General features: G+C 43.7%; 1 long non-coding RNA gene across 1 annotated transcript in view; it reads right to left on the reverse strand.

Annotated features, from left to right (window-relative positions):
• Positions 1 to 84: 84 nt before the first annotated feature.
• LOC131258879 (uncharacterized) overlaps positions 85 to 24,176 on the reverse strand; it is a 106,658-nt gene continuing 82,566 nt past the window's right edge. Inside the window, exon 3 of the long non-coding RNA XR_009178111.1 lies at positions 85 to 127. This is a non-coding gene — a long non-coding RNA (uncharacterized LOC131258879). The remainder of the gene's footprint in view (positions 128 to 24,176) is intronic.

The raw sequence follows: 24,176 nt of genomic DNA on the forward strand, positions 1-24,176 counted from the left end.
CGCGGTTCCAAAGGAGGAGCAATTTATGTGTGTAAATGTGAGTGTGGGCCCTTTTGTGGGAAAGCTTTTTCCATTCCGCCGAGACTCGTTGCAATTGTTGCGTGCTGCTGCTCTGGTTTGTGGATGCCTGCAACGAATAAAAGATAACGAAGGTAATCGAGATGTTAGTTCTAGGAAAGATTTAATTTGATATGGAAAATAAGTGCACGGTATCGCGCGATACCGCCGGCAGCCTTTGCGGTGTATCAAACAGAAACAATTTGTGAACCGCTGAGCATGCAAATGATTTTGTTTTATCTACGATAATAGTAGGTTTTTGGGAAGAGTCATTTTTGCAGTGGTCATGAAAGGTATCCAATTTGCATTGTATTTAAAAAGTGCATTGAAATAAATTACTTCTAGGTACTGAACGTTGCGAAGGACATTTCAGAATTTATTTATAATTGAAATGTGTTCAACATGGACAATTCCCAGTCTTCTTAAATTAAAATTAGCTCTTTTTTATTGTTTTTTCAATGCAACAAAGAACAAATGAACTTTCGTAACGTGAAATCTAAGGTTAAAAAAAATTTCCATTCTTCTTTGATTTATTTTAATTTAGTTATGACTATGACAATAAAAAAATGCCATTGAAGATGTTTTGTTTTCAGGCACAGTTTAAATAGATTTAGAAGTTTATTGTAACCTGCAGAATGTCATAAGACGAAGGAAAATGAATAAGCATGTGTTGAAATCTTCCAGTAGAGGTGATGATTTTCGGTTTTTCTTTCCTTCTTCCAAACACAAATGTTACCCCGAGGGCGCATAAAACTTTATCAAATTCCACATTGCAATACCACCTCGGCACAAACGTGCCATTTAAAACAACACGAGAAAAAAAAGGAACGACACGAAGATGGAATATTTTCTCTTCTCGCACGTTTCTAAGGCAATACAACGACATATTTTTGTTCGTTCGCTAAAATGTTCGCTGAGGATGGCTTCAGAATGGTACAGTATTTGCCTACAGCGTCAACCCGTTGTGCAGAGGAGATAGATCCAAAAGTTCGGTCCACAGGCTTCAGAGCTGAGATGAAGTTCATAGCAAAGTCAAAGACGACGGCTAAAAATACCGAATGCTGTGGAATACGTCGCACGAGATTCGCAGCATTGACAGAAAACGCAGACACATCGCATCTCCCTAGACGAGCATTTATTTTATTTCCGTTCCCAGCTTTTCAAGACCCTGCTCAAGAAGAGGGCCCGGCTTTGGATGCTCTTGCGCTCATCGCTTGAAGTTATTCTTTTCAATTCATTTGATTTTCCTATCCATTGGACCCGCGGGGGATCTGCAGCAGTGTGCGCAGATACTGCAGTGAATGCACCGTGAGTGCACTTCTTCTCAGGCGCCATGTGTAACGTAGGTTTTCTAGCACCGCCTGTCACATCCTGCCACTTCCCAAGGGAGGAAAACAAGCACATTCCTACGAGCTCCGGTTGAATGAAGCACGCTGCTTGAAGGGGATGTTTCTGCACTCGGATAAATATGTGAAGTTTCGCATTGTTGTTTTTTATTCCCATTTTGACTATACCACGCGACAGCGCTTAACATGCGACCCAAACCATATACGGCGCCCGCCGTTCGCTTATCAACCCCGTTGGGAGGGGATCTGCCATGGTTTGGAGATTTGGCTCCCCGTTCGCTTGAAACCTCCAAAGGGAATGTAATGCGGCCCTCGGTTTCTAGCGCGCACGGATTCATATTACAATTCCGAGGAAAAGCAAGCAGAAAGCACAATAACGTTGCTGATAATGCCTGTGATGCTTATGATCATCACGATAACGCGAAAAGTTCCTAGGATTCTTCAGCTAGGGTGTTTTATACCATGGGCGAAAGAAGCTGTTGAGTGTTTACAGAAGGAAATTATGTTGAACTAGTTGCTAGGAAAATCTCCTACCAACGAATGGAAAGGTTTTTAATAAAACATCATGTTTCTAGCAAATATGTTTAGGTAGGTAGGAACGCAGCATACGGAAGGAACCACTTTTCACTGAAATTCCTGAAATCCAATACGATGCGAGGAAATGCGAGTATATTGTTATTTTAACAAGAGCTTCACACACATCGGTTTGTTTGTGAGTATGTCATAAACCTATTTGTCCCTCCCTGGTTGCACCACTTGCGCAGCAACCGAGCCAAGTGGCGTGTTGACAGATTCAAAAATGTTGATATGATATGATGCTCTCTCCGGTAAAGACGACACGAAGCTTGGTGTCTTGATGGGAATGGTTGATAGAAAATACAAACATTGGCTTCCCAGAGAACGCCCTCCCTGCGCTGCATATTTCTGGTGAATATGTGCATGCAAGATTTTTAAACAGGCAGCAGCGTTCTGCATCAGCACAACAAGAGTAGGGCTTGGCAGCTTGCAGGATTGTAGCGGGAACTTATTGTAAGTCTCTTACATTTGCACAAATACCCACAATTAAACATGCATAATATTTGGATTATTATTTACATTTTATTACCGTTCAGTTGCTCTTCAACATGCGTACAATATTGTAAAATATTTTTCGAGAAGCATTGTGGAAATGAACACAGGCCTCCACACAGCGTAGTGAAATATAGTTATTTTTTACTCATTTATTTATTAGAAACGAAGTTTCCCCCTTCAACATGTTTAACAATAGACGAGCGATGTCCTTCGGAGGCAGGAAAAATTTCATGTATCTGCTGGGATTCGGTTTAATCTGATTAGTGTCAACAGCTCTGAGTAAGCCTATCAGCACTAACAGAATATATTTTGACAAACCAACAGCACACGTTCAACGCGTGGTGCCTTTTTGATTCACTAGCCGAAACAATGCTGGCGGCTTCTGCTTCATATTAAAGTCATAAAGTCTTCCGTTGGGTCCGTTTTTTCGAGAGGTCCTCGAGTGCGCAGAACGTTATATCGTACCGCTTTCGGGGCACAGGCTTCTGAAGCGGGAGCTAGAGAATTTTCCGACAAAAGAAAATGATGTCCGACGAGACATCTGCTGACGTTCGGTAGACAGCTAGCGCCAGCCACTGTTGCACGATGGGTTAGACGTCCCATGTGGGCTAAGAATGTATATGATGATGGGTTGGGAACGGAGTAAGTTATGTTATACCATATTCTCGTGTGTCACACGGCCGTGAACAATTTTAGCTGCTTGTCCAACGAAAGGAGACAAAATGGTGATGAGCCGATGTGTAGCTTTCCCCACAGGGTATTCCGTTCGGTGGAACCATGAACCTGGTGAAGGTTGGTAAAGCTACAAGAAATTTTTATCAAGTTCTGCAAGTTAAAAAAAAAAAAAATAAAATACGAGGTATGCTCTTGATATAGCAAAATGTTTCCCTCAGTTTTCTTACTTCCAGCGTCCGGTTTCAAACGGACGAAATGAAGAAAATTCGTCACCATCAGCAAATGCTCCTAAAGCCCCAATTGCTATCCCTCAGGATCACCGACGGTCCAGGTCCTATCGCCAAACGTTTCCGCCTTAGTGTATTCGTTTTGAATAATTTTCAGTTCTATTAAGATCTACACAATGGCGAACGTGCTCGCACCGAAAAATCTCATTCTACTCTACAAACACTACGAATATGTGTTTAGTGCTTTCACAAGATCCTGCGCTAGCGCATTGTAGATGGGATTATTCCAATCCACACACACACAAAAAACGTCCGTGGTATGCTGGAGCTGGATGCTGAGTATTGAATAATATTTGTTTTTTGATTTTATTTTTACTTTTGTTTTTTGATTCAAATCGTTCGAAAAACGTTGCATGAGTGCATAGAGTTATACATACATCTCGCTATCTCCAGTTGGTCTTCAGGTGAACGAAACATATTTTTCGCCATGCCACGTGCCGTTGGCCGCGAGCAGATGTGCCACGGTTTTTTTTCGGTCCAACCATCTGCCAGGGTCCGGCAACATCACTAACGAGACTGGTTCCCGAATTGTTAAGCAGACAAGTACCGGAAGCACCCGGGTTTACGTTTTCTACTTGGAACATGAAGGCCCGGTCGCCGCAGAGAGGACTGAAATGCACTCAATAGTTTGCGACTTTTTATGCATAAAAGTTCAGCGTCCGTTCGTTATCCCAGCGAGCTGTCGTTATGGTGGTTTTATTTTATCGTAGAGTACATGTTTTGTTGCTTCCTGGTCGAACCGGAGGAGTCCCTTCAGGGTGTTTGAGATTTTCCACGAATTCTATCCCCAGAGGATAGAGTAGTTTTGAATGTACGTTTCACTATTTCGATTACAATGATGTAAAAGTTATGATGAAATTTTAGCGTGATGTATGTTAAACATTACGCGTTTACCATCTGTTCAGTACCTTCAAGCCTCTAGGTAGTTGGAACCACGAGGCAGTGCTATCTCACAACAATAATGCACTGTAGGTGATGTATGCGCATTGCACTTCAGAGAGAACAAATTAAAAATACAAGTACTATTGTAACATGGGTTAGAATTAGCGACCATTCTAGCAATGTCAGCTTTTTAAGTGCTCAGTTTTCAACGAAGCTGCTGTTGTTGCTTCTTTTTTGTAGCATTATCAAGCCCGAATAACGAAGCGTGAAATGTACCGAGAATGAATGTGATTCAAAACTTTAAAAATAGGCTAAAAAATGTTTTCTATTTCAGCAATAAGATTTAGAGTGCAACTTATTCTTTGAGCAGCTTTATGGAGAGAGTCTTACGTAGAAGGTAAAGGCGTTCGCTGGTCACAGGTTCAACTTAACCTCACCAACATGCACCAACGGGCAAGGTTGCATTCCATACTGCAAACAGTTTATTGGAAACATTTTGCTGCCATGATCAATTTTGGAAAACCTTTCCAACATGACGGGATACGAAAGGTTCGCGTTCAGCTTGAAGCTGCCGTTGACGAGACGTCAGTGTTTACCGAAAACGCATCAACGCGTCGTTCGCATGTTCGCACGGTACGTTGTAACACACCGGTGTGCGCTGTTGGAATCTGTCCTCGAGGCCCGGCTAACAGGATAGTGCCATGATAGTCTGCACTAAGCCATAATCTTCCATGACTTAGATGTTCGACGTAACGTGGGCAAGTTTGCTGCATTCAACCTTTAGCTTTCTCGGTACGTGGAAGTCGAGCCGTCCAATTGGTTGGCACATTTCCAAATTTCTGTTGATTGAAAGGGACTAAAGAGTGGACACGCTTACCCGGTCAGCAGGGGTTTAATTTTCTAAAGTGACTTTGTTTTTGGACAGACTCGTGTGTATTTTTTCTTTCTGTTGCGTTCTTTCAACTTTCGACCGGGATGAGTTCTTTTTACGCTCTTCCGGGAAAAATAAAACAAACCAATTCAATTTGTTTTGTTATCTACTCCCTTAAAAAAACGAGGCCAATAATAAACGTTTTTCTAACGCGCAAGCAACATCCAGTATATAGTACACCGAGTGGTTCTTCTTCACAAAACCATTGGAAATTGACTTTTGGCTAAACTGCTACTACCTGGGGCGTAAAGTGAGATGTTCTACTATTACTCATCCTTCTATCTTCTCGGGTGCCTTCTGTAGGCGTCTGAAATGCGCTCACGTATTTTAAAGCGACGAGGACTTAGACCAAAGGCAAGATAATTTATGAGTCAATTTTTGCCAGTCCTCATATTTAAATTCAAAATTCAGGAGAGTAACACAATTCTCGCCTGTCAACTGCAGACGCCGAACTCAGTCTCATCCCTGTACTTTCGACGAAAATTCGAGGTATAAAATTCCCGTTGGACACTGACGATGAAAATTGTTTGCAGTTTCATTCCTGCACCCAGTACGGTGGTATGCATTACGAAATGAGATCCTGCTGGAGTATAAGTTGTTGGTGAAGATAGTATTGCATTGAAAACGGAACCTGACGTCGATTACTCAAACATTTCGTTTACGAAGAAATTCTTCACGGCGGTAGAAACATAAGGTTTTTGTCTTTTTTTAATTTCATCCACTCCAACAACCGCACTGCTCAAATAATTCTCGGTAAAATGTGCTTGTATCCCTTCCATGCTTTCCTGTATTTGACTTAATGATTAAAATTATCTGTTTATTCTTATTGTGCAAGCAGACCAGCCATTTGCAACAAAATAAAACTCAGGCCAGCTTTACCTCTACCACTCATTCATATAAAGTTTGATCTATAAAAGGCAACTTTCTTCTTCGATCGGCAGTAAACCGTTCACAATGGGCCACTCAGCTTGGTACAACATTTTTACACATGTTTATGCTAAGTTTTCTTTACCGTTGCACAGTTGAGTTATTTTTTCCTGGGATTCCCACATGCCTACATCCCTTATTCGGGTATACCATGGTTCTTATTGGAGTACACCGGCAAGCCGCTACACACACAGGCACACGCGTAGGTTTCATCTTGCCTTTCTTGTTGTGCAATGCTACGAGGGAAAATCGATCGATAAATTATTCACCGAGAAAAGTTGGTCGAATACGGTGGGCATATTTTGGTAGGAAGTGGGGAAAACGAAAAACTACACCCTATCTACCGAACAACAACCTGCCGGCTGAAAAATAAATCCTAAACTAACTAAATTAAGCCCTTTGTTGGATTATTATGATGTTGTGTAAAACCATCTAAAGATATGGATTATCAATTCTCGGAAGTTGCCTCCGACGGTTTGCCTTGCGAGAATGCTAATGCTTATGCTATGTTTTCAAGGTTCTCGAGAAAGGTGAAAGGTTAGACGTGCTGATGTGCAAATAGTTTGTCTTGAAATATTTCAAATACTTGGAAATGCTATGTTTTCAAGGTTCTCGATGTGTGAAAGGTTAAGAGTGTTTAAGTACAAATAGTTTACCAAGAAATATTTTGTGAAATAATCTTACTTAACATACCGTCCAAAGTTCATACCACCAACCTTGAGTTGGTGAGGTTTATATATTGTTTTATTGCCACAAACACCATCTCCTATTTCCAAGTACATTCTCTTCAAACCATCATCAAAAAAGACCTTTTCGGCTTACATCGCATAATTTAATCCTTTCTAATCCGTAATCTTGTTCACTTTCATTTCGACAGGTGCTGTTGGAGCGAGGTTCGACTCACGGATCCGAACTGTCTCCAACAATCCTTTTGAACGTACTGAGCAATCACATCAAAACCTTTTCGCATGTGGGCGAAACTTGTCGCTTACAATTGATGACTACAGCTGTCATTTTCCTTCATTATATGTGGCATGTTATCAAATAAGGATATATCGTATAAGCTTGATATTGTAAACATTTGATATCAAAGAACCCGTATCGATCAAACTGTTTCAAAACTTGCTTCTCAATTTCCATCATATTCATCATGCGATATATTTTTGACGTCGATGTGAAACATGCTGTTTATTTGCGTCAATGGTGTAATTTAAAATGATTGAAATTTAAATATGACAATTGGGTTTGTAGCAACAGCATCTCACACCCACCAGCGCGGAATCCCTTTCCATCGTCGCGACACTACTCGTGATTGTTTCGATCCTTTCCGGTAAACTACTTTCACGAGACAAAGCATAAATCCCGACACGATCCAATTTCACGAAAGCAATTAACAGCTAACCCGACCCACGGAGCCACTTTCGTCCATCGTTTTCTGTTTAAAACTGGTCCTAGCCGTTGCCGGCGAGGGTGGGCGAGGAAAATTTCCGTAAAATATAGAGCTCTATTTAATTAAAACTAGTTTTCGGAGCACCGTCGCAAGCGTCGACCGACGGAAGTGATCCCCGCATCGCCCGCCATACGCAGTTTCCCCCGCTTCCGACCATCGATCGGCTGCCGCAAGGCAATGAATCCTCTTACATCATCTTTCGTACACAGGGACACAGAAACATGCAGAAACAAACGCGTCCGTATATGTACACATTTACACACACACACACATTTCTCACAAACACTCAATTTCTTGTCCGCACGTCCTTTGTGCTACTTGAATCACACATGGGTTTAAATTTAACACCGCTCCACGGCGCTCTAGGACATTTCCGTACGCCGGGAAGTTTTCTAGCACCGGCAGTGGAAAATCTCACGCCCGAAAGCACCTGGAAACCTGGCTGGTGGAAACGGTGGCACCTGAGAACATTTTCGCCGGTCGTTTCCATTTGGGTCTAATTTCATTAGCACCACACCGCTCGCTGAGCTCGGTGAAGATCCTAGCTGTCCCTGGCTCGAAGGGTGACCTACGTGGATCGGCCTTGGAAGAAAGTGGCCGGGAGGAGGGTTGCCCGGCGCGGCCGTTGCTAACAACGTTAGCGTGCCCCATCGTGGCGTGGATCGGTCGATTGAGGTTTTCCACTTAGCCGTTCGATATGACACCGGGAACTCTTTCGGATTGGAACGCTTTCGGGCCGGTTAGTTTTGTCGTAGGGAGGGAACTTTCCATCCTAGAGCGTGGACGCTTTCTGTCCAGAACCGAACGTACGCTGGTTATGTTTACATCCATTATGCAAAACAGGTGACGGGTTTGATATGGTGATATAATCACAGCGTCTACACAGTAAGGAAATCGGAAGGAGACTGATGAAAAGGTTAAAATGCTTCTATAAATATAAAAAGTGATAAATCCAGAAGCAGAACAGTCTTAAGAAGCACAACATGCATAATGAAAACTATATCATTGACGAGAACATGCATTACATAAACACCTAGGAGAGTAACTGTCAGCTAAACATGGCCAGAGATGGATACAGTTTGTGAAAGCAAGTCAACTAAAACATTGTGTATAAAGCTGTCGGAAGCAGAATCATTGAGTGAATGAACAAATGGAAATATCAAACGTGTTATATCATTGTTACCCGGTAACACGAAACGTACCAGTAACAAATCCTCTCCTGTTTCCCATCAGCACAGACTCAAGTATAACCCACAATCCATAGTGACTAACAAGCGTGTCGATTTTAACCCAACATCGTGTTTCCTTCTATTTTTAAGACACCGATAAACAATTGCTGTCCAGGACGGCTGAAACACAACTTCAACTGATCGGAAGTGCTTTATTTTTCCTATACCTGCTTCATCCACGGGGTATTGTCACTAGAGTGTCGTACCAGGAAAAGCACGCGACGAACACCTCGTCCTATGTTGCGTTGGCGTTTAATGGTCTTCGGTGTGCGTATCCAATATTTGTGGCACGTTTCTTCGAGTCGGGCGTTTCGGCGAACCGATCGGATCATCAATCATCACCGGCTGAACATGACTGTGCGTACTCGAAAGCCCAATATTGCTGTTTAACCGTCTGTACCGGGGATGTAATGGCGTGTGAGGGCGTGCCGGAAAGTTTGGCGTACATCGATAAATGCGGTCTTCTGCCCGTCGGATCGAGAACCCACGAAATTATGGCACTTCGAGGAAAAAAGTCATATGTAACTTCCTACAGTCGCAAGTCATTCTTAAGCCTCACGGAAGAAACAGAGACACGAACCTTCCCGTGAATGCCATCACTTGGTTCAACTGGCCTTTTTCTTGAATGAAAGATGTTTAAAGCTTACTGTTATGGCACGGGCTGCGAACGTCGGACGACAACAATCGTATATTTACTCAAAACATACCTTGGGGCAGGTAAGCGCACGTACATATAAGATGGGCGAAACGTGCAACACACATTCAACTTTTATTGTCTTGACATGCCGCCTCCGAGCGTTAGTAATGAGATTTTGTTTGCAAAAGTTCTGCAAGATTTTTCAAAACAATAGGTGGAATCGCATACGAATTTGTTTATTTAACCATGGTTTAATCTGCCGTCTAGCGTTCATTTTGGATGAACCGCGTTCATTTGTCATTCATTTGTGTCAAATTAAACCATGGTTTAAAACTAAACAAACGATTGTCACGCACCCTAGGGTTCTGCGGGTAAAAGTTTCGAGCAGTATAATAAACCATGGTTTCTGGCATCGCATACGCTCTGACTTCAGCGCTGACGATGGTTTATTATATGATGTGTCTGGGGTAGTTGTTTAATAAACAAATCTTCCGCGCAAGATATTTTACTGTAAAATATCAATAGGGAAGTCGATATTTTTGTGGAAATAGGCACAATAATATACATTTTTAACATTGGAATGGATGAAAAAGGTTTGATAAAAAAATAAAAGCACAAATAAATACCGGTTATGTCGCCGATGGGCAAACGAGTGTTTAAAGAACATTCGGCAATTTAACACCTAAGTTACTATGGATAGGACTAGTCAACGTGCATCTTTTTCATATTTATTAGCTAATCGAAAGCACGTGAGTTTTTTTTTTCTAAACAGAGTTGGTTGGATTATGGGGCTAAACCAAATTGGGTATTCCCAGTCTTCAGCTAACCGAACCGTATCCGTAACCATAGTTGTATGAACGAAGGCAAAAAATGGCGTGTTCCATCTAATTTTTCTAAAAAAAAGAGGAAACGGAAAATTGAGAGATATGTACGTTAGATATTATAGCATTTTCTTATAATTTGAATGCAGTTTCCAGTTGAGCCAAATGCCTTGCTTCGATACGAATCAGTCGATATAATTTTCTACGATATGGAAAACCACTAGAATATTTTCTGTGGCATGAATAAGTGGCAGAAGATTTATTTTGCATTAATTCCCGTTGTAAAATTTCCCACCACTTGTACACAAACCAAAGCAAATGGTAGAATGGCCAATGTTTATTCGAATTACACAAGGTAAAAGATTTCACAGGTTTGTGTTTTCCATATCGTGTTGTTATTTTTTCATTTGTAGTTAATGAAAATGTACCAATGCCAAGCAAACAACTAGTGAAAATTTTAAACAAAAAGAAAAACAAAGAAGTTGTTTTTTTATTAAAAATAGGTTTGAAAACGTTTAGAATAACATTTTAAAATTGTTTGTAATCAAAGCGCAAAGTAGGCTTTGTATCAAAATTGCATCCAATGGTTTAACATTTAACCATGGTCAATTGAAACTGTACGCGATACCAAATTCGAGCGGCTAAAATAGACCATCGCTTAATTTAAGCCATGGTTAAAAATTAAACAAATTCGTATGCGATTCCACCTAATATTTGCCTGTTGTTTTTCTGTGTTTTGATATTTTCATGGTAGAAATAGAGAAGCAGCTGGCTCAGTAGTAATTCTTAAATATTTTACTATTTATTTGTTTTTAAGTACAAATTACATTTTTAAATCAAGCATACATTTAAATACAATTTTAGATTATTTTTGTTTTCAGTTCTAACTAATACTGGACAAACTACAATTGCAATAATTTGTCCAATTAATTAAGCAAAAATCTCATTGTTTTTGAATGTGAACATAACAAAAATAGGTCAATAGCTCTGAATCATGACGGAACCAGAAGCTTATGTTCGCCACTTCCGAATGTGGCTGCACTCCAGCGGAATTTCGTGGAACTTTATCGCTATCTTGTCATAAACGGAAAGCAATTCAGAAACGTTAAATAAATCATTAGTCACCTTGGGGTGTTTTTGCCATTTCTTCATTCGTTTATTTTCTACATGACGGCTCTTCCGTACCGAAAGGAAGCGAAACATGCCCTGATTGGTCTGCGAAGTGTAAGTACACGTTTCGTTGCCTATCTTTACGACAACTTACCGCGATGCTCTCGACATCGCTGGCAGCAGCCGTAAAGGTACAACGTCCCAACAAAAGGAATGGCACAATTTTGACATTGAACCGCCCTAGACAACAGCAACGACCAACATACGACCAAGCATAATGGACGACTGATTGACACTTTTTTTAAATAAACATATAACTTTCCTGCTTTTCTCTACCAATTTCCGAATTGCGGTAAGTGGAAGAAACGGTGAGTGTGGGCACAAGTAGGTAAATGTGAAATTGATTAAATTATCGCAGCATTATGCTGGAAATTCGGGCATAAATCAGTCGTTCATTCACTCGGAAACAAATTGGCTCCCTGGTTGATCGTAAAATGGTACCCAAAATCGTCTCTACGAACCGTCACTAAAGTGAATCAAACCACCAATAGCTAACTTCAACAAAGCCAGAAACGTCACCAAGTGCTTAGGAAGGAAGAAAATATTCCTTGCCTTGGTTTGCTCCGCTCCGTCCGCCCTGCACTGAAATTAAAAGACGATCAAAGTCCCCGGTTGTCTTTTGCGTCCGTTCTAGCCCTGATAGCGGGGGAGGTGTGCAACGGCGACAGCTGCCAAAGAAATAAGTCTACCGCGGGCCGGTGAGGAATAATTTACTTTCACGATGGCGTACGGGTAAATGTTTACCAACTAATTACAAATGGCTTTCGGAGAACTGTTTGTCGCTACGCGGTTGCCCGGTTGCAACTGTTGCAGCAGTGGTGAAAACTCAGCGGTGTTGACCAGGCTGAATCAGTGCCTTTGGTGAGTGGGAAAATGCGGTTTTCTAACCGGAGCGCACCAAAGTTTTAATATCTTGACTGAGTTTGACGGTGGTGGTCGCGGTACCCAGTGGTTTTTTATTTTAATATTTATATTTTTCTCAACTTCAACCACAATGCTGTGAAGCCGGCTTCGAGGAAAAGAGTATAATATTGTTTTTTTCTCTCCTTCGTCTACTGACACTCTCAAAATTGAAGCTTAAAGTATTCAGTATGACCATCACTGGGTAAGAAAAAGTTCGCCTTTCAAGTAAATGAAAGCAACTAAATGATGCTTTCACATCGATATGTTTCATGATTTTTATAAATAAAATAAATAGATAAAAGGATCGATGGATTATGAATTAAATAAAAAACATGTCATATAATGGATACAAAAAAAAAATTAAAAATAAAATTAAAGAAATTAATTTCCTATAAAATTTATTATCTTGATGCAGAATTTTTCAAACCATGCTTTTCAACGTGAATCAAAGAAAAGAAAGCCGATTGCCAATCATTGCCACGAACACCACTTGCGACCTGTTTGTCGACACAGTGGGAATCGGATCGTTCCCGGCGGGAGTAATTGAGGCCAGTCTAATTGCTCGTTAATTTATCAATTTGACCCCCTGCTCAATTTGTTTCACTGTGCGTACGGTACAAGATCTCGCGCGATGGAACGACGAAGTTGACCGATGGGTGCAATGTCCGCGACGGACGGACATACGGTCGTTCTGCAACCGAGTCATATCGGTCTTCATGGCTACAACTGCTAACGGAAGAGACGAACTGATCGAGATAACTCACACAAACACACACACGCACGCAGAGACAACGTACGGGCAGATCATAATCGAATGGCGATATGGAGCGCTTTGACAACGGTGTTACGATGAGTTGAAATGACCGAAGCGGTCGGTACGGAGGTCGAATCAAACACTCTTCGAGTAGGACCGTACGCCACGTAAAAGCGTGACGTGGCTGTCTCCATTTTCCTCGCGGTTTTGAATGACACCCGCCGTGAATAGCATTATCGGATCAGCGTCCAATGCCGGCGACGGCCATCGCTGGGAGTAAGGTCAAAAGCAGAAGCCTTTGTCGGAAACAAGCCGACCGCATTTCCTTTGTTCTCTGGGTAGAACCTCCTGCCGACTGATTTTCCTCGCCGCGTGCATCCTTTTGAATCCTAGTGTGCATATGACAGTGGGGAAAGTGGGATGGGTATGGGGGAAACAAGCGGGGTAAGTAAACGAGTGCAATTAAATTACGTTTAGAAAAGTTGCGGCACTCGCTGCCCGTAGTGCTATCATCATTATCAGGCATCGAGAGTGTCATCGAGGTCGATTTTGTGGCCGAACTGACTGGAAACGACCAGCGGTTGTGCTGATGATGAAAGCCAACACAATCACACACTCTGCGATACCTACGTTTCGTTTGCACTATCAGACACACACACACTCACATACATTTTACCGGTCGCATGGTATCGATCGGAGAGGACACATTGTTTCAGGTGCACCGTCCGCATATTAACGAACGCCGCGCACCGAACGAACAAGCACAGTGAAGGCAACATGAAACGGCATAAAAGAGCCTCGTTTGCGTATGTTACACAATGGAGAGGCACGGGTTTGGTTTGGTGCGCGTGCACGAGACTGGCCGTTAACCGAAATCCTCCGTCAAAGTCAACATAAATAACGCTTCGATCGCGTTTGCCGTGCGATCGATAAATAATTACTGATTGATGGTAAATTATGCTGCGTTGGAACGGGCGGCATTCGATGAAAGATGAAAGGATGCAATTTTCCGCGAAAAGGGATCGGAACGTCGAGTTTGTTTCGCAGGACAATAATGTTGATTGATCGATTGAGTGAGGTTTGGAAACTAACCGAAGGGGTTTCATGTGACCGGGCATTATCTTTTAATTTTCTTTCTTCCTTGCGTTAGTTTGTGTAGTTTACTTTGCCTCAACATTTGCGACATTAAACCCCACTAGCTTGAGGCATGGAAATGATTTACATCCAAAACCCATCGTTAACATCAAAATTAATGTGGCATAAAGATCAAAATCAAAGTGAAAACAGCACAAACAGGATCGACGCAATCGCTTCAGCATCGTAACGATTCGTGAATATTCATAGCAAAGCTGACGACACATCCGACAGAGACGGCTACGCGATTCAATTATCCGCACCACACTCGTTAGCTTATCGATCAGTCGGATCGTCAATCTTTACGACCATCGAATCGGTCGGAGGATGCAGACAATTCGCATCGCCAAAAACTCCTCCGGAAGCTTCGAATAGAACATGCAAACGGTCTATCCCGAAGGACACATGAACGAACAAAATGGTTTTCCATGTGAGGAAGGATAACCAAAAACAAAACAAAAAAAACAAAGGAAGAAAGCAAAGAAAAGAACAAGCACCAATATAGTAAACACATTTCGCAAAAGGGAAGAGTAACAATGCGGATTGAATGGAATAGTAGCTTCGTTCGGTGAGCATTATCATAAAATTGAATCTCTCTGACAGAAAGTGAATGTTTCACGAGTCGCAAAATGGGGAAACAGCCGAAACGATGGCAACGAAAACGGATTTGTTCGAAGGCATCTAGCCATGCATTTTCTTGTCCTCAGGTTTACTACTTGACGACTTGCGAAAGGATTGCAGATAATGCAATAAAGCGGAAAAACAACGTTTGCCACTCACGCGCGCCCCCGGTTTATTCTCGGCCAGCTGGCGCTGCTGAGATTTGATTCTCGCTCATCTTGGGAAAACTTTAACCGAAGGACTTCCACCCGCAGCCGCAACACCCCGTCTGGTACCTGTTTACTTTTACGAAACAAACAGCTCATTCTGGGAACCCTATGCTTTCGATTTGCCTAGAAACGATCTGTCGATTGAAACACTAAACCGTATGCGTGACGATTGGTTGATGTGTTGGTGGAAGGATTTCCAGCCCCGGGGAGCCGGTTTGGCATTTGCTGCTGCTTGTTGATGGAATGGTTTTAATGAAATTGAATTTCCATTTCGACCTTCATCGCAGCTGGTTGTAGCTTGTTTGTTGAAGTAATTTGATGATTGCTGTTGACGGGCTGGAAACAAGAAACTAAGAAGCTCTCGCGGTTGGTTGACGCAGAATGGAACATTGCAATTGTTTATAGTTGGTTAGGTGTTTCTTAGTAGCACCATTGAGATAAGCCGGTTTGAGGTATTTCTTATTATAGGACGTATTTGTAAACGCAATATTTAAGTTTGCTCTCAGTTGGGAGGTTTATGTTACACAACCAGAACGCGTTTGTAATGGAGATATAAACAAATCGACATTGAGAGTCTTGTCCTATTCTGTGGGACTCATATCCATCTGAATAAAATAACGTAGAATTACATCCATCAGAAGACTGATAGGGTACTAGCGCCCATTTTAGGGCCATTGAGCGTTTGGTAGGTTGTTAAAATTCAATTAGCACAACAATGCACCGGAAGCAGCAGCTGCAGGCCATTGGTACCTGCATCACACACTCGGTCGTCCGTGCCAATGGCACTGACGTACCCAAAAATCCATCCACACGTGAGACAGGAAGCGTGCACCTTGCGAGCAGCTTCCCGTGCAGGTTGGTAGGGTGCATCATAAAATGCAATTACTGCGTCCCAGACCAACACCCACGGACGCACCCGGTACGAGAAAGCAGAACCTTCGGAGGACTAATAATGATTGTGCGGTTTGTTTGGAGACACTGTCTTTAATGAAATAAATTATGGTACCCAGCGGCTTCTGAGGCAGCGAGAAGCGGCTGCCTGCAAAGCACCGGTAGAAGCTTTGGTCGTTTCCGGAAGCTATAGACGTTCCAGTGCTATTCAGACGTTTATTCAATTAAACTTTCCTCCGTCGTTGGGCCGGCCGATTGAAGTGCGTCGTTAAGCGTACGAAGTGCTGCACGCCTTGCAAGGGAGAAGTTACCGGCGCACGCTTCACAGCATGCATGCAAATGGCGAAAGTTTAGCTTGTTACGGATAGCACTCATAATGGGGGAAGTAATTGGCCAACCATTGTTGTCAGCCGATTCCGATGGAACATCATATTTAAGTTTTCTGCTCGCAGCCGGATGTTGATGTCCTGCCTTTGCCACACCTGCGGGCAGTGTAATTGGGTTATTGGCAAGCATGTTTAATTACATTCGATTTTCCAAAGAGTGCCCCCCAGTATGTTAAACCTGCTGGGAGTGAAGTGGGCGCAATTAATTTTCACTTACGTACCAACGTAAATCTCGTATCAAAGGAGTCCTAAGATGTGCTGGAGGAGTGCCGCACAATTGAAGGATATTTCCAACAGTATTTCCACTCAATTCATTGTGGTGGTCAAACGGTTCGTGCACCTGTTGTTCAGGACCCGGCGGCATGCTTCGTCAAGACAAACATGCATGCTGCAAGACGAAATCAGTGGGCGGAAAGTGGATCTTGTGGTGATTATGTTTATGATATGTTTGCATTCCAGGATTACGTTGTTGCGCTGCTTAGTTTGATCACTCGAGCTTTCGGCACGCCGGTAAATTCTCGGCATAAATCAAACGCAAATTGGTTCTAATGACTTCCCCCTAATCCCACGTGGTGCGGCAAAAGCGGTAGCAGTAAAGCGTACGCTCACGCACTCCACCGTGAGTGGGATTTAAAATTATGATTAACCGTCTAGTTTGATGGGCGCAACTCGTTAAAATAGAATTTATGCCGCCATTTGTAAGTAACTACTGCAGGATATTACGCGGCATGGACGCGGAACTTTCTTTGCCAAAGTGCAGAAGCGCACCGAACGGCGAAACGGCCGACGGACGGTCGCGCTTGGTAGGAGAAATTTTTCGAAAGTAACATTTTACGACCGGACTTTTCCCGTTAATCACCGATAAAACGCTCATGTATGCCGATGGTAATCTGGAGCCGGCGGAAATGTTTTACATCGTGCGTTGGGATTAAATTGAATGCCACCACATGCTCACATACCACGTTCTGCACTTCTCTGGTGAGATTCTAAACGCCACCAGGCGCCTCCATAAACCGTAAAAAAGACTGGGCGCCTCCATTGATAGTAGAAGCGTTAAAAACCACTGTACCGTGAACGGGAGCGGTCGTCAAACTGTGTGAACGCCTTTGCGCCATTAAGTGCTTGTTGGATTTTACTGAAAACTAACTAAATGAAAATAAGTAGCAACTAAAATGGATGGTGGAAAATGAGAAAAATGACATACCGCAAGGAAGATTTTCCTAGTTGACGAACTAAGGAATTATATCACAACCTAGCCTTTCTCACTTTAGTTGATTCAGAGTATTGACATAACTCCGACAAGTATGAAACTAATATTCAATGCACAGAGGTTAATAAAATACCAACATTATTACTGTTTCCTTTTGGTTTAGTTTTATCCATGAACTATACTGAAAATCTACAAGTATTTTCCAATATTCAGTAAAAATACAATGAAAAATAGCTTTTCTTTACTAGCTGAAGCAATGAATTAATTAGTGAAAATGCACAATGATTTTGATTTAGGAGTTTTATCCAGCAACGGTATTGAAAATCAATATCGATGATGATTTTTAATTTAATTACAAATCCACTAGTTATTAGTTACGAGCCTTTTCCAATATTGAGTTAAAATACAATTATAAATAGCTTTTCATCACTATTTGTGGGATGAAGAATTTAACTTAATAAGTAAGAACGCTCCAAAAATCACACGCTCACAAACCAAACGTGATAGAATGGATTCCATCATACGCTTCCAACGCTACTTTAGAACCAAGAAAAAGTTACTTCGGCACGCAAAGCGGAACCACGAGCATCACCTTGACTTGCCGATTGGTTTCGTCATATCTCGCCGCGAAAAGCCAATTATTCAAAGTATTCCAAAATGGCACTCGGCCCGCAGAGTGCCACCTCTCCAGAACGGAGTGAAGAGCCACTCGCTGCTTCCGCCGTCCTTGAGCCACACTTAAGACACACAACTTTGCCACTCTTATCACAATTATCGTAAAACTTTATTTCCATCCTTCCAGTCACGATGGTGCCTTCGCACATCGGGCCAGCCCACGACGTCTCGATGAGATGCGCGGTGGTGTGAGCCTCCAAATGGTTCTCTCTCCTCTGCTGATTGGCGCTAATTCCTTTTCCCACTACCACTCGGCACGATTTTTCCCCGCTCTCGTTTCGGGGCACCCTGCGCTTCCTTCCGGAAAAGCGAACGAACGCGCGCGCATTCATACACCCTATTAAAAGGCAATTTCCAAACCGTGCGCGCACCCCCACACCATCCCCAATCCGTCCAAAGCCCTCCTTGCTACCGCCAATTGAAATCTTTTGGCCAATTTTCACCCCTTTCCACCCCGTCGCTCGTCGTTACTCCGGACCTTTTCCCGCTCTACTGTGGTAGGTTTTTCCGAGAGGTTTTCTACTAGCAGGAACGTGGAGAGATATAGAAGGGATTTTCGACTGTATTTCTCGTTCGGATCGTGAAACAGCGGCCGACCGACGGCGAAGGTAAGAAAAGCCTCGCCTAGGCTTTTCATCCGGCGCTCAGGGGGGAGGCGGAAAACTATACTAAATTATGTAATTAAATCGTTAGGCAGTGTTCCCCCCCTCCTGTCTTTTGCTCTCTTATTTTGCGTTGCGAGCAGTTTCTGCCCGAAGGGCACTACCGTAGAGACCCCCGATGTTTTCACTCGAGCAGCGCAGAAATGCTGATGTATTCGGTCCCCCATCCCACCTGGACAACGGATCGGGCATAAGACGGAAGGCGTTCCGAAGATTGTAAGTGAACCCATTTGGAGCATCCTCGTCCGGGGACGTGCCAGAAATACCGAGCGAGATCCGAAAAATGTTGACCGTTGGTTCTCTGATTTCGTGCACTGCCTTACCCGCGTTCGCCCGCAGCTCATCACGAAACGTGCCGGCAAGGGGATGAGTTTCGTCGTTGTTTTCCGTGCGATTGTAAGGAACGAAAGGATGGTGTGTGCGTGCTCGTGAGGAGCGAGCGAGAAAAAATAAAGCCTAAATAAAGCAATTACCTTTTTGACCTCGTTCGTCTAAAGGCTTCGGGCAAATGGCATAGTTTGGCAGGGGAGAAACAAAAACAAAACAAAAAAAAAAGTATGCTCTCCGGGCCGATCGTTAGGCCTTACTGGACGAGCCAATCGCCAAACGGTGCCATCATGTGAGTGAATGTTCGGTAATGACGCGCAACCTGCCCAGGCACCGGTCTCCTCCCGGAAAGGAAGCGATCTAAATGACCGTTTCACGTTCCGGAAGGCCGGGCACAAGCTGACGCAAGGACAAACAACAACCCACCGGGGGGGGGACCACCCGGACCGGGCCGTAAGCTACGTTGGCAGAAAACGGTTCCGCTTCAGCACCGTCTTTATCATCATCGGAGGCACCTTCGCCTCGAACCGTTGGCTCCGAACGAAGTGGTGTAAATTATTGATTCCGGTCAGCAAGCTGGCCCAGCCGGTCGTCGATCTTCGTCTACGCTGGCAGCCCACTCCCCCTCCCCCCGTCCTCCCACCTTAGTTTGGCGTCATTTGGTCCGCTTGCGGTTGATTGCGCTGTGACAAATGCATTTTTTAAATGTCCCCCATCATAACTCGTTCTCGTTTGCCGAGACGGTTGGGCGAGCGTTGTGTACGAAGAAATTGTAACCGTACAGGCGAAACATCCCGGAACCAGCACGCAGTTGGAATACGCTGTAACACGAGAACAAGTCAACACGTCCCACACCGGACCGTGCAAGGAAGTTATGTAGTCCAGCCGTGAGTGACGCCAGCTATGCAATCGTCTTACTCATCGTGGGCATCATAAAACATTCACCGTGTACGGTCGACCGCGGGAAACGGCGCGCGAGCGCCACGAACGCATAGTTGTATAATTCAATTTATCGCACGTACCGAATCACGGTGGCTTCGTTTGGGAAGTATAGAATATATTACGGATCGTGCTTTCGGGAGCCGTTCCGCATGGTGTCCATTCTGTGGACACGGTACCCAAGCTCGAGACAAGCGTGTTGCGAGCCCCCACGTTAATTGTTACGAACGCACCAAACGTGTACGATTTTTGAATTCATTTACATTCGAAGCGATGCACCATGTGCTGGTGAGGTACGTGAAGCTGCGCAAATGCTGCCATCTACAAGTCATTCAGTGGAAAAGGATTTGGCCAAAAACCGATCCAATACGCAGAGAAACGGTTTCGAGACATGAATGGTAATAAAAGGGCTCAATGTTCCGAGCTGCATACGAAAGAAACCCGCAACGAGCAAAGCAGATTTTTAACAAGATTATGGGGACTACGAAACAATTTTGAATGTTGCGTATGTTGCTTCGTCAAATGTTTCGTTTTACCTCCAACAGCATTCCGACCATCGAAATTGCGGTTGCTCTCGACAAACAATTTGGCAAGGTAGACGCTACCGCTTCCATTGCAACATCTTCATTCGTTTTTCGGCTTCCATTTGGCGTTGGCTTCGAGATGGAAAGAAGTGATAACACACGAGATGAACGGCAAATGGGCAACGTTTTTTTTCCCCCCGTTCAGCTTGAGGGTCCCGGTGTCCATTACAGAGTTCAGTAATTACCCATAAATCGTAAACATTCCCTGACAGGGGCCGCACTAATTTAGTTTCTTTGCTAACGAGTTTCGGAAGACCATTCCGGGGGGTAACCGTTTCCAGCAGAACGGGTCAAGCTCGGTTCGCAAGTGAAATGGTACGCCGATTTTTCGCAAAACGTTGTTTTCTTTTTTTTTTTGTCGTGGCTTTGGAAACACTTAAATAATCGGAAAGTTTAGTTTACAGTTTTGCGGCAGATACAACTTCATCGTGAGGGCATGAGAAAAAATTTCGTATGTTTCCCTGTTTTTGATTTTAAATATAAAAGGCTTCTTCGTGCATGTAGAACGCTTTACTGTATGTTACTTTTCAGTTGAAATTTTCCTTAAATGTTATTACAAACATCACATCAACTCGTCTTTAGAGAGTTTATTGTGCCAGTTATACGTGATAAGAATTAAAAATGTCATGTTTCAAATAAAAATAAAAGCTTCTGAAACCCCCCCCCCCCCCTCCCCCTCCCCCTCGACACGGCGATTTTTTGCTCAACCCCATTTGCCTAAATTTTTCACGGAAGCCCGGAAAATGGAAGGATCATATTTTATTAACACTTTGCTCAGAATTGTCCCGTTTCCTCTCATTCCCCTTACCATCGCTTGCTTCAGCAGAGGTGGCTGGCAAGAGGGACGGTTCCACGATATTGTCTCCGTCATGACGGACGTGAGCGAGCGCGGTATCGTAATTTCTTCATTTCATCCACGTTCGCTCCCTCAATCGTCACCGATTGCCTTTCCAGTTCTAGCACACACTTCCCTCCGGCATCCATTCCGTTGGAGTCCAGAGGGTTTAGATTCCTGCCAACCGGCAGAGCGTGCTGGGGGCGCGGTGTAGAGGGCTTGCAAGAAGGGGGAAGGAGGTCGTAAATTTTATCAAAAACCTGGACGCCGCAGGCATCGCGCTCGGGTTTTGCCTCGGCATAAATATCCTTTAGCGCGAATCCTGATCAACATCAGGCTCCAGCGCGGGCCGGCCGCATATGGCGGAAGCTTTATTTTTATTCAAAGTCTATAAAATATGACCCATTACTAGAAATATGGTCACGGGAAAGGTCATACCATTGTCCCCTCTTCATTGCAGGAAGGAAAAAAAAGGAACGCAACAGACGACTCTTAACGAGATTGGGTACGGTTCAAGGGTCGAGCGATTATTATTGCACTCTTCTTTTTTTTCCTTTTAGCTACTAAAAGAGAGAGAGAGGGAAAGAGAAAGAAGGAAAAAGAGAGAGAGCCTTAAGCGCTATGGGATAGGTCTAGGCAAAATTTATTGTATAAGTAAGTCCATTATAACGCGACGGGTGTGAGAGGGGCCAGAATAAAGTGAATGAAAAACAGCCATAAAAAGGTTAACTTACTAATATGATCCCGTGTGTTCGTTTACTGACGTGCGAAGGGAAAGGAAGAGTGGTGAAAACAAAAAAAAACAAGTAAAGCATAAAAGATGGCAGTATAATAATGGCTATCGAACTTTTACAATTCGATGATGGTTAATAAATTTTCTGCACTGGATGACCGCCGGCCCCCTCCCTCTCGGTCTTGGTCCGGTCATATCCCCTTCCCAGGAAGCCCGCGTGGTGGGGGGTAAAGGTAGGATTAAATAGACTGCTTCCGTTGGGAGGAAGCGTTTTTGCTTCATCTCGCTTTCTCGCCGTAGCTACGTACTTCCTTTACCCTAACCACCCCACGGGGCAGTACATAAAATCTTGACCTCAAACTTCCGACCGGAAGCGGAACTGCAGCCGGAACGTTCGGGGCGTTCTCTGGGTCCGCAGAACCTTCGGCGCCGTACCACCACCACCACCAATAGCAGGAAGATAAATGGTTTGGGGTAAAGTTTTCCTTCCCCACCGAGGACTTTTGCAACACCGCAGAGCCTACAGTGTCATGAAACTGCAATTTTCTTCCCGCAACCGGTGTTGTCGTTCGGGTAGGCGAAGGAAACCCGCTCCGCATGGACCGTAATGTTCTTTCGAACAGCCCAAAGGAAGCTCGCTGGGGGAGTTGGGTGAAACGTTACGTTAACCTCACCGGTTGTTTGAGCGTGGTTGTCCGCCCCATCGGTCATATGCGAAACCGAAGCGGATAGGCGTAGGATGTTTACCGTTTCCTACCCACAAAATGCAGACAATGTTTCTGTGTGCGGTTTTTGATATGTTTTTTTTTTCCTTTCCTCCAAAGCGCCTACGGTTATTCCGTTGGGCCAATATTTATACGCTTTTCTGCTGCGTCACGTGGTTCTACCTAGTACGGACGTAGTTGCTTAAATTGTTCCAGAAAAGCTAGCGAAACAAAACCTACACCCAACATCTTCCCACCGGCATTCATTATGAGATCGTTTTACTTCATTTCTTTGTACTTTAAGTTGCGACGGAACATAAACACGGCACGCTGGGATGGTGTCCTTTGGTCCTGTGGTTTACGGCCCCGGTGCTACGAACCGGCACTCCGAAGATGAGGAATATTCGCGTGCAAAATGGTATGGAAAACGGTCATGCAAATGCGACGCTACCTTCTGGTGGGTTTCTTTTCTCGTCCTTCCTTTTGTGCTATTACTCAGCGTAGGAACACTAACCTCACTAAGGCCGGTTTCTTGCAAGTATTCCCTCAGCAGCACAAAACGTAAGAGAACACAAATATGCGGGGCATAAGAGTTCCGAGAAATTCGGAACGCTGCCTGCCGGAACCGAAGGTAGGACGCTGGACCTTCCCTTGAGCGTCCTACCATACTTATCCACTCTGGAGACCGACTGGGGCGATTCGAATGCGGACATATGAAAAATGCATAAAATAGGTAAACCATCGCGCAACCTTTTGCGTCCGCTGCTCTTCTGTCGCAAAGGAACCCTTTTTCCTAGTGACGTCCAAGGGAGGGCCGTTTTTGAAATAGTATGTCTCGGGTGGAAGGAGTAGTAAAAGGAAGTATATTTACTTTTCTTGTAGCAGTCTTGTTCTCTTCTTTTCATCCAAGGTGAAACTGCCTCTGTGCAACAGTAACCGGTTAGGAAAGGAGGCAAACGATTCGTTTTCCACATCCATGTCCATGGTTCACGATTGAGGTGTATTCTGTTTCGTAAAAAAATTCCATTCATTTTTGTAATGGGGAACTCGACACAAAAACGGTTTTTATTTTTACATTTTAAATGAACGAAACACGATGAAGTCGTTAATGAGCTGTTGCTGTTCT

Source organism: Anopheles coustani, chromosome 3, assembly GCF_943734705.1.
Source record: "Anopheles coustani chromosome 3, idAnoCousDA_361_x.2, whole genome shotgun sequence".
NCBI lineage: Eukaryota > Metazoa > Arthropoda > Insecta > Diptera > Culicidae > Anopheles > Anopheles coustani.